Below are 12058 nucleotides of genomic sequence, written 5' to 3'. Positions count from 1 at the left end.
TATAGTATACGTTACGTGCACTATAGATTTTCAGCACTGGCAGTGAATATCGGAACGCATCCACAATAGGCACATAATAATAATTTAATAAGCTATGCTCGCACACAAATTTTTAAAATAGAGAACGGGATTTAAAAATAGAGACGACTACAATAACTTGCCACTCAAAATGAAAGTAATTTTTGGAAGCATTTCTAGCGAGGAATACGAAAAAAAATAGTAAAAAAACGTTCCTACCTACAAATACCAAAATAACTAACAATTACAAACCGAAAAAGGGGAAAAAAAGGATTTCAGTCCATAAATAAAAAGCGAACACATGGAAGATAAACTCATGACATATATTACAGATCACATATATTTTATAAAGTATATTATAAATCATATAATATTATGCATCGAAGCTTAAATCAGAATTGTCGTCACTGTCAAAATAAAATTCTTTGTTTTAAGCAACATCTCATCCCAGCGAGGTCTACCTTACCTCCTCTCCCCTTTGCCAAGAGACACACGACTTTCCATGCGAAGCAAGATCTGCTCCATTTTTTTGTTTGTAATTGTTAGTTATTCTGGTATCTGTTGGTTGGAGAATTTTTTTACTATTTTTCTCGCTAAAAATGTTTTCGAAAATCACTTTTATTTTGAGAAGCCAAAGTTATCGTGCCGAGAATCAAAATAAAAAAAATTTGAATAGAAAAAATAATATAAACATTGCCTTATAAAATTTTAAAGTTGCTAGAAAGTTGTTAGAAAATGAATTTATACTTCCCCAACTTTTCCAGATTTTCCAGATGGAAATGGAAAATTTTCCAATATATATAAGAACATGTAAATTTTAACATTTAGAATCAAGAATTGTAGGCAAGCTAGTCTATTAAAAACTGTTATTAAAAACAAAAGAAGCTTAGTAGCATAATAAAATTTTGGATGCAAATTCAAGCCAACAAAAAATAAATTAGTATTGGAAAAAAGAATAAAGTTATGGAAAAGGGCTATGAAATAAAAATACTGAACAAAATATGTATAAATTTTAATTATTTCATAAAAATCGGTAAAAATGCACGGGTATTATGTATACTTGACTATAAAGAAATCAAACATAATATTTAAAACATTATAATAATTATTTAGAATAGGAGTAGCTAGTTTAAGGAAATTGTGAGCAAATTTCAAAATTCCAGACTTTTATATTTTCCCCTAACTTTTCCAGGTCTGTGGCAACCCTGAATTTGTTAGTTCAAATAAATGTGTTTATAGTGAGTTGTCTGCTCTGTATCTTAAGCACATCACGTGTTAATATTTGTACGTAGATTTCCGCGGAAATGTCCGCAAAGATTAAATACAACATTTAAAAAAGATTGAACGCGTAATTAGAATCTATAATAGCAAGTAATATACTATAAACCTATACATTTTTTATATGCTTATATTTTAAATACGTATTGCATTAAACCAGAATGACTTAACCTTAATATCAAATTCACAACACAGTAGCTATCTATTTTGATGCACGAAATGACAATGCACATTCTCTCGACAACGATTATTCGAGATATTTATACGAGGATTCGGTGGAGAGAGGTGTGCCAACTAGATAAGATAAATGGTACGTCGATGGGATGATAAAAATTCCATGGAGCATTAACAGAATAGAGAATTATATCTCGTGGAATGATCTTCGATCTTCTGTACAACAAAGATCAAAAATAAAATTCTAAATTAAAAATTACTATAAAAAACTTTTTTATTAAGACATATAAGAGTAAAATAAAATAGAATTGAAATGGAGTAAAAGAATAATATTCCAGCTTATATGCATTTGTTTAATATCACTCTGAATGTAAAGTCGGCCACGAAAAAAATATAACAGATATTTCTATGATTTTAAAAACGTTACTCAACAGATGGTCGATTAACAAAACGAGAATTGCACGACAAAATTGAAAATTGTGTTACTATTTATTATTAAGCTCTGGCACAACTTTCTCTCAATTGTTAACCAATCAGTAGCCGAAATTCAGAAAAATAAACCACATATTTAAGTCGATTAGTTTATTAGATAAAACTAAATAATTAAATTGCGTTCAAATATTAAGAATCCTAATTCCACATGAAAATCGTAAAAGTGATTCTACATAGTCAATAATACACTGATCAGTTATATTGGATCAGTAATATTGACATTATGCATGAATATTTTTAGTATTTTTACAACCTTATACGAACAGTATTATTGACAATACATTTTACTTTAGTTTTACGTACATTATCTATTGTACTGAGACATATACTGTGACGTAAATACTAGTAAGGCAATATTAATATTTGAAAATCAAAATCTAGATCGTCGTCAGTACCCTACGTCAAGCAATTAATATTAACCGCATACGATCAATAATGTTATTAGTATTTGTTAATACTGACAGTATTACTGACCGTGTGAAGTCACCTTAAAACATTGCAGTTTCAGCCAATATCTTATCGCGAGACGAGTGATACGGCAGCTTTTCCTTTTGAGGCATAAGTTTAGAGAAGATGCATGTGTTTACTACTTCAGCATTTGTTTCTGGATATAGGAGAAAGATTCAAGTAATTATATTTTTCAAAGCTAAAATTTTCTTTCATGTTATCATGAATTTCATAAAAACAAATTTTAAGTAGAAATTTCATAAAAGTCGGGTAAAAAATAGAGCTTTTTAATTATGATATCTTATAATATGTAAAAATCATTTTCTTTATTCCATTCTTTTTTTCGCAGAAAGAAAATCCTATTAGTCTAATTATTTAATTAAAACAGCAAAATTAGCATATATAATTAATTATATAATTAACTATATCTTGTATAATTAATTATATGTTAAAATTTTAATAATAAAATTATTATATTATTTAATATTAAAATTTTTTTTAGACTAAACTGCATAGTTGGTTTAATTGTCAGTAATTTTTTATACTACAAAATCTCTGCACTACTCTTTTTACTGCTGACTCTACTGTAAGACAACCGTTGACGACCACTAAGCGATTTAGTAATGTATCTACAATTGCACGGTCATAGCGATGAACTTTTACAGTCATAACGATGATTTTAATTAATATATGTTTATAATTCTTGTTCGTATAATTATGTTATATGTGTATTTATAATTTATTGTTATGAGAATAATTAGTTAATTCCGTTGAATTTTAAATTACGTTAATATTTTAACATTGAGAATGACATTGAGATCGAAACCTATGTCGTAATAAACTATTTGTTTTTTAATACTATAGCGTCAAGACCTTGCTTGGCTTATATAGCCCTATTCTTATTATTTTAATAAAATTATTGTTATTTTTGTCTATTGAAAAATAACAGATCGTTATAAAACATACAGTAGTGGCTAACTGCACAATCGGCATTCATTAGTGATTATCGCAAGAGACACTTGGCTGCTCCGTTAATTGATTCCATGAGAATAATGATGCCAGTCACGTTTATCTATACGAACGGAATGCGTGGTCTAAGTGCGCGTGTACCGAAAGTGTTACGAGAGTTCGCGATAGTAGCGCCTGGTAAAGATTTCATTCTAATCAAACTCGATTAAACGATTAGAAAAATATCAATAAATAAAACATCAAAAAATTAAATAATATACTAAATAATAAGCTCAGTAATTATGTAACTAAATATTATTAACCTTTTGAGGACGGGGATTTTTCCTTTAAAATTGACCTTTTTTCTACAGAAAATCCATCTATATTTGAATGTACATCTTGTGTAGAATCGCCAAGTTTATGAGTGGCCAGAATACTGGCCAGTCCCGTCCAGAAGGGAAAGTCCAAAAGAAAAAATTTTGGTAAATCGCGATGGAATCATTTTTAGGTGTTTTTAGGGTTCCGTACCTCAAAAGGAAAAGCGGAACCCTTATAAAATCACTCACGTGCGTCCGTCCGTCCGTCCGTCACAACCGTTTTTCTCTGAAACCGTTTGACATAGAAACTTGAAATTTAGCATAGTAATGAATCATATTGACCCACATATTTTTTTCCAAAAGTGAGCACTCAAAAATATCCACATGGAAATTTTAGGGGGGACAAGTTATGGTACCCAAAAAATTTTTTTTCAATTTCTGGCTCATGTAGTTTGAAAGAACTAGTTGTAAGGAACTCGAAAAAATATATTTTTTAATTGTAAGATATCCCCGGAGATATTGCCGGAAATGTGCGTCAAAAACATGTTCTCTATACATTATTACTATAAAGTGTTTGTCAGATAAAAGTTGGTTTACAATATAATCCACCACATCAGATCCGCCATATCAAATCCGCCATTGTAAATTTTGGTTTTTTATAATTTGTATATGCATATTTTTTTATACTTTGTATATCTGTAAATAAAAGATAAAATAAATTCCTATACTTGATCAGTAGGTATACTGGCCAGTCCCGTCCTCAAAAGGTTAATTAAAATAATTAGATAAATAAATTATAAACTACCAACTACCTAAAATACTACCTAAAATATTTTATTAATTCATTTTTTATCAAGTTAAAATCATTTACTTTGACACGAATGCTATACTTATCAAGGAAAAATTAATAATTTTAACAACCACAGAAAATGTATATTTCTTTAGGCCCAGTATTGAGCTAGTACTACTGGGCTGACTCTGGCTGCCAAAGCTGGGCCGACCTCGGGAAAACTCCGGTTTAATAATTATGGGCCAGTATTATCTATAAATTCTGGGCCAAGCCTGGCGTTCAGCAGAATAACACTGGCTAGCCAGTGTTATTTTAGTACTGGGCCTATCTTGATATTTAGAGCTCGGCTACCAGTACTGGAAAAGTGCTTGTTTCAGTACTGGGCCAACTCTGACAGCAAGAGCTTGTTTTAGTACACTGAACCAACTCCGGCAGCAAGGACTGTGCCAGTACTGGGACAAATAGATTTTATCTCGACTTTTATTACCATAGAAGGATTTATCGATGCGCTATACGATGTACCATGCGAATTTAATGAATCTTAAGGGGTTAGTCCATTCTGAAGGCCTCAAAATCATACCTTACTTTGAGAAGTGATTATTAAAAAAAATTATACATGATACAAAAACACAGTACGTTTTTTGGAGGTCTGCATGTGATGAAGGCATCTGCGGTGGACAACAGAACAGGTCCAAGGTATGCTGTAGCCAAAAATTAAAAAATTATTTTTAATTTGCATTAAATTTGCTAGAGAAATATCTGGCAGCATTAAAAAATATTGAAAAATGTGAAAATGGTGCGTACGTGAAAAGGTTCAATTTTCACGTAAAAATTTGACATAAAAATATGGATAACAAAAAAAGTAAGTTATCGCAAAAATCAGATATTTCTTTACATAATTCAATTGACAATAACTGAGCCAAATTTCGAAGCATTTTGTGATAATCCTGGTGTCCACCGTTTTTGAAAACATCATTCTGAGAAAAGCGCGATTAAAGTTTCAATAACAATCTCTTTTCGATATCTTCCTTGATTATAACATTTTACAAAATTTATAAAAATATAAATTTCTTCAATATTTTTTTAAGGAAAAAAGTAATCAAACAGTTCAATAAATATTCCAGTCCCATATCCAATCAGAGATACTTTGTGCAAAAACAGTTACGTAAAGAACGCAATATATACAAGATCATCGAGTCGAGTTAAAGGTTCGCGACATTGGAAATTGGTAGAATGAGGCAACTGGTTGCATTACGCGACGAGAATTCTACGAAGAATTCGCAGCTATGCCATGAACATTTACTCGGTTCTATAAGTAACGACAAACGTGTCATATACGCATTACGCATCCTGTCTCTCTATGTAATCGCACTGTACGACTATATAGTCGTTACGAAAGAGAAGAGTATACCTTGTTTTAAACTACTTGATCCATTTGATATATTAGTTCGAATTTCTAAGAATGTTCTTGAAAATAAAGCGAGGTATTTTTACAAAGTTCTTACGTTCGAATGCGTTTTATGTTGATTGAAAATATCTCGTGAGATTTACCTAACAATTGCAATGTGTACACGGAGAGAATCTTCTTTTAAAATTTACCCTGAAAATATGACAGTCGTGGGACAACATTGTATTTCGAAGATTTTTACCATGCACTTCAGTAAAATTGATCAAACTTATTTTAAACTTTATTGTAGTTTTATTAATGAATGAGAGGGATTTATGTTAAAATTCTTCAAAATACAATGTTGTCCCACGACTGTCATATTTTCAGGGTAAATTCTAAGAAAAAATTCTCTCCGTGTATGAAAATATATACTATTGGGTTATGTTGAGCTATAAAATGAACAGGTAAAATACATAAGAAAAAAAAAACACTTTTTCTTACGTATAGCGACGCTATTTCTTTGTCTTAAAATATAAAAGTACCTACTTATGCTGAATATACCGTATGTTAACAATCGTTTTACAAGAAGCAATTATAAACAATTGTTAAATTACATACGTTACTCTCACGTGAAAAATATATTCGAAAAAGTCAGTACTTAGTAGTGGAATAAAAAATACATGACAAGTTAAGTTCTCTAGAAGAGACTTTTCGCCGACCTTTTAATGATGGTCAAGGCCGATAGTAGACATGAGAAAGTGATTGAACTACGTCACAGCGAACGATTGCCTGCTTTCATCGTTCCTTTTACTCAAACTGTGAAAGTACATTACGTACTGCTCAGACATTAAAACTTTCATATCGCTAAACAGAAAAAAAAAAATAATGTGGTTTCTATTAATACAGAAAAAGTACAGCAACAAACATTTTTCCAATCGATAGTAAAATATAACTGCAAAAAAAAAATAATTTTGCAACTTATAAGATTCTTTAACATGTTTGGTTTATACGTTTAGATCCAGTGAGCAATTAAGGACAAAACTAATCAAAATACAGAATTTTACAACAATCATTGTAATTATTTGCACATGAAGTTAAAAAGAAAATTATTAGATCGAGATATTGTTGATAAAATTGGCTTATCAAAATTGAATATATTTAATGTATGATAATAAAAAATTATATATATATATATATAGCGGCGAACATTCTAGCAATCTAGTATCTTCAAAATAGGAATATACTCGACAAATTCGTAAATTAACTTCCGTGACAGATATAAATCAGATAAATCGCAATTTCGTTCCTCGAAAATGTAAACAGCGTGACGCGTTTTATGCTTGTTACGCTGCAAATCGCAATCATGGCCTTCATATTCCTGATAATTATGCGAAACATAGTGTTCTTATTCTCTCATATAAATTTCTACAACAGCTGCTAATCTCGACATATTAATCATTCAAGCTCGATTTGTAAAACAAAACAGTTTATAGCTGGACCGTTCTTGAGAGATGTCAAAACTGTTTCATAAGCAATCGAGGTATCGCTTCGTAAGAATCGCAAATTTAAAAACGAATAATTTATATATTAATTAATGCAAAAAATAAAAGGAAAAATAAAGATAATAAAGTTAAATATAAAGATAAATCAACTTTCAATACGAAAAGCGACAATCATGATCAAAATTATTAGATGTTAGATTAATATACAGGGTCCCAAAAGTTTTTGCCAATCGCTTTTGTGTGAATAGAGCGGACTAAACTGAGTAGAAAAGTCCTTTACCATTTTGCAATTTTCGCAATAATTATAACAAGATATTAATTACTAAAAATTGCCAAATATTCAAATATTGATCTTGAATAATTTTTTACTCAAAAATACATCAACTTTACAGAAAAACTGCAAGAGACAAAAATCATTTATTTTCTTCTCATAAAGTTCTGAGAATTTTTTAGAATTTTTTATTAACTTTTTAGTACTGCATTTTTTTATTTTTACTAACATGAGAAAATACGGTATTAAAAAATTCAGAAAAAATTCTCAGAACTTTATAAGAAGAAAATTAATGATTTTTGTATCTTGCAGCTTTTTCATAAAGTTGATAGTATTTGAGTAAAAAATTATTCGAAACCAATATTTGGCAATTTTTAGTAATTAATATCTTGTTAACTATTGCGAAAATTGCAAAATGGTAGAGAACTTTTCGACTCAGTTTAGTCTGCTCTATCTACACAAAAGTGATTGGCAAAAACTTTTGGGATACCCTGTATATATATATATTAAATAAGTTTATCTCTTTTTAATCTTAATATTGTTTAAATATAAGGTGCTCGACGTTTAATTTTAATTTAAAAGAGGCAACAATGAGAACAACGATAAAGCGCAACTTTACTTATAACGCGCGCATTAACAACCTCACATTATAATAATTAACATCCGAGTATGTAAGAGATAATTAAGTAGTAATATTACGTATATGGGGACAAGAGACGAGGGACAAAAGAACACGTGTTAGGTCAAGTGACGCGTGCATGCACATGAAAATTATCATAACAATTTTGTCGTAAAGAATCTGTTGATAAGCCGTGCGAAAACGACAGTGGGATAAGCGTTTCGCGAATTGCACCCCTAACGTGCACGAGTAGTATAAATGCATCCATTATTCAGGAACGCCAGGGGTGAAGGGGATCGATGTGTGTGACCTAATGCTGTCCGTGCGATCGTTAGGCGCGATAACTGCAGACCGAAGAGTATACTTCTTCAACGACGCAAAGTAACAATCAAAGAAATTGTGGTTATTTAACCCTTAAATCTTATTTACTAAAATAAGGCTACACGATCAACTTGTAAACGGTCGTGTTGCACGAATTATATAAGAAATTATTTCTATCGTATAAATAAGTACAAGAAATACATAAATACAAATTTATGTAATTATTGTTTTATACTTGTATTAATTCCTACATAGTGACTGTAAATTTCGATGCAATATATCGAAAAAGCGTGTACAAATATAAAAAAAAATGACGTAATCTCAGTAACTTACAGATCCCAAAGCTATGAGGATTACGTGTTAAACAGATTGACAAAAAGTGTCTAGTTATTATTATAATGTTACTATTTGTATTAATTCTACCATAATATATTATAAACCTCAATACAATATTGGAAAGAGTCTGATTGCATTAACTGTAATTTTAGTGGAAAATGGACAAATCAAAATTTTATAGTTACATCTATTGTAATTGTAATCGAGATTGCACATGTCCAATCATAATAACTGAAATTCCGATTTATGTGAGCAGAATTTGCTTGTTCGTTCATTTTTAACCAGAAATTTTTCTTAATAAATATGTTGAAAAAGTACAACAAATATAACAAAACAAATATAAAAAAAATATGGTAAACTGCAGAAAAAAAGAGAAATTGTCGATGACCTTGACCTTGATATATGTTGTCAAGGTCATGACTCCGAGCAACCTCCAATAAGCTTTACTCGTCACTCGTTATTCGTTAAAAAGTTATTAACAAAAAAGTTTGAAAAAGTGTTTTATTTCTGCTATATATAATATTAAAAACTATCCTATACCCTTCCTTGTTCACGTAATGACTCCACACGAAGCAACTCCCACCTCATCTCCTCCCCTGCTTGAGGATGCACGACTTCCACACGAAGCGTCTTCCACCCTACCTGTTTCCTTGCTTGGGGGGGCGCACGACTTCCACGTGAAGCAACTCCCACCCCATCTCCCCCCTGCTTAAGGGCGCACAACTTTCACACATCGACTCCCACCTCACTTTCCCTCCTGCTTGAAAACGTACGACTTCTACGCGAAGCGACTTCCACTCCACCTCCCCCCTCCTGCTTGAGGGAGCACGACTTCCACACAACACTTTTGAAACCTTTTAGATACAAAAGAAAGCATACAAACCAACGCTGGTTCTTATTGCGAATGTTTTAGACACATTTAATCATAACAGAATACAGAATATAATATAGACGTTATGATCATCACATTGTATTTTAACTATGATAATGACGGATTTTCACCGATTCAGTAAAGCGACGAGCAACATAAGAATAGGAATTAAATAATTATGTTCTTTTTGAGATTTGTAACGATATGTTATATTATTGTATATTCCTATCTATGATGATAGCAGTTACGATTTAAGACAATGTTAATGTCAAGACAATTGTTGTCAATGATAAAGAAATTTAACGTGAGATATTACACAAATATTGTTTTCAAATAATATTGAAGATGACCTAATGATGGTCGAAACGTCTATATTATATTCCGTATTCTGTTATGATTAAATGTGTCTAAAACATTCGCAATAAGAACCAGCGTTGGCTTGTATGCTTTCTTTTGTATCTAATTGATTTTTTTTAATAAGCCATTACTCTTGATTGTATTTATATTACTATTTCCGAAATCTTGTTGCGAGATCAATCAGGGTCACGACTTCGAAAGTCGCTGGAAGTCATGCGCCCCTAAGTAGGGGGGAGATAGGGTGAGAGTCACTTCGTGTGGTAGTCGTGCGTCCTCAAGCAGGGGAGAGGTTGGGTAGAAGTTACTTCGCGTGGAAATCGTGTGCGCCGCTAAGTAGAAATAAAATGTTATTTTTTCAAACTTTTTTTGTTAATAACTTTTTGATGAATAACGAGCGACGGCTAAAACTTGTTTGGAGGTTGCTCAGACCTTGACAACATATGTCAAAATCAAGATCGTTGGCGGTTGCTCCCTTTTTCTGCAATTTTACCAAAAATATAGAGTAATCTGTAGACGGACGACCTCAAGGTTACAAGGATTACATGTTAAACAGATCGACGATTGTTTGCCTATATGCCAGTCGCGATCTTATTCTTCGAGTCACTTATCTCTATATTTGCTCTGCGATTATTCACCTGGCAACAACAAAGAAGCTTCTTATGATCGCCGGCGAAAACGCGCGCTCGCCGAAGATTCGCGAGCGGAGGTTTGTTCACGAAGGCGGACAGCGACGACAGAGATTGCGCGACGACGGCTTTGCATAAGGATGAAACGTATCTATGGCTCAGCGAGAACGCACGTGACGAGTCCGAGGTCATGCGACGTCTTTACTTTGCCAGGGAGAAAGGATCTTCGTGCGAAACGGACCGAGGCCGCTTTCGGAATGTACATATACTAGATACCGGCCGAAAATCATTCTGAGAACGACCATCGCCTTTCACATTGTTGTAGTCTACGCGAAAATATTTTAAAATGTCAAATCAACATGATATTTAGACGCATATTTTATCGTATACTTGCACATATATGAAAATCTACGGTCACATCCATTTTGTATTGCCACTTTGATTTAAATTATACGCCAGCTTCACACACATTCAGTAATCGCTAGTGTGATTACGATTTAATGGCTTATTATAAAAAGTCCATTATGGGTTGAAAAATAATATGGGTATTTTATAAATGCTCGATATTTCGCGCGGGTATAATATGAATGGCATCACTAATACGATGCATCTATTGTATCCGCGATTTATCAATGTTTTCGCTAAAAGATGTTGATGCGACGCATGTACTTTTGAGACACTAATGAAATAATTGAAACAATTCATGAGAAGCCTTTAGCATTGGCCTAAGCAATAATTAGCTGGTATTAGCTTAGATAAGCGCAACGAGAAAATGTGATACGACGACTTATGTCATTCGCGAGGAAGCGAGAGTCAACTTGTGACGTGGAAGACGCACGCACGCACGTAATACGATTTTTTCTGAAAAGTTCTCTTTCGTGATCATTGCTACTCCTCGCAAGAAAGTATTATGAGGGAGGAAAATTGGGAAACGGATTTACAATGCTCATTTAGGTTTATGAAATAACAGTTACGTCAAAAACATTTCTATATATGTATTCGATAGGCAACGTCAAGGAAAACGCACACTGAAAAAAACTCATTGAATTTTAATAGATATTTGTTTGAATAGTACTAACTAAATATTTACTATAAATGTGAACATATATTTATTCAGTATGAGATCTATTAACTTGATTTAATTGTATCATTTTTTTTTCATTTAGTATATATTTATTTACTATAAGTAAATGTTTAGTTAGTACTATCTAAACAAATTTTTATTAAAATTTAGTAAATTATTTTTTCAGTGCACCAAACATCATCGCTTTAATAGAGCGAAAATATTATGAAGACACAATCAT

Source organism: Trachymyrmex cornetzi, unplaced genomic scaffold (genome assembly GCF_001594075.2).
Source record: "Trachymyrmex cornetzi isolate Tcor2-1 unplaced genomic scaffold, Tcor1.1 scaffold16, whole genome shotgun sequence".
NCBI lineage: Eukaryota > Metazoa > Arthropoda > Insecta > Hymenoptera > Formicidae > Trachymyrmex > Trachymyrmex cornetzi.
Note: the sequence above shows the minus strand (reverse complement) of the source record.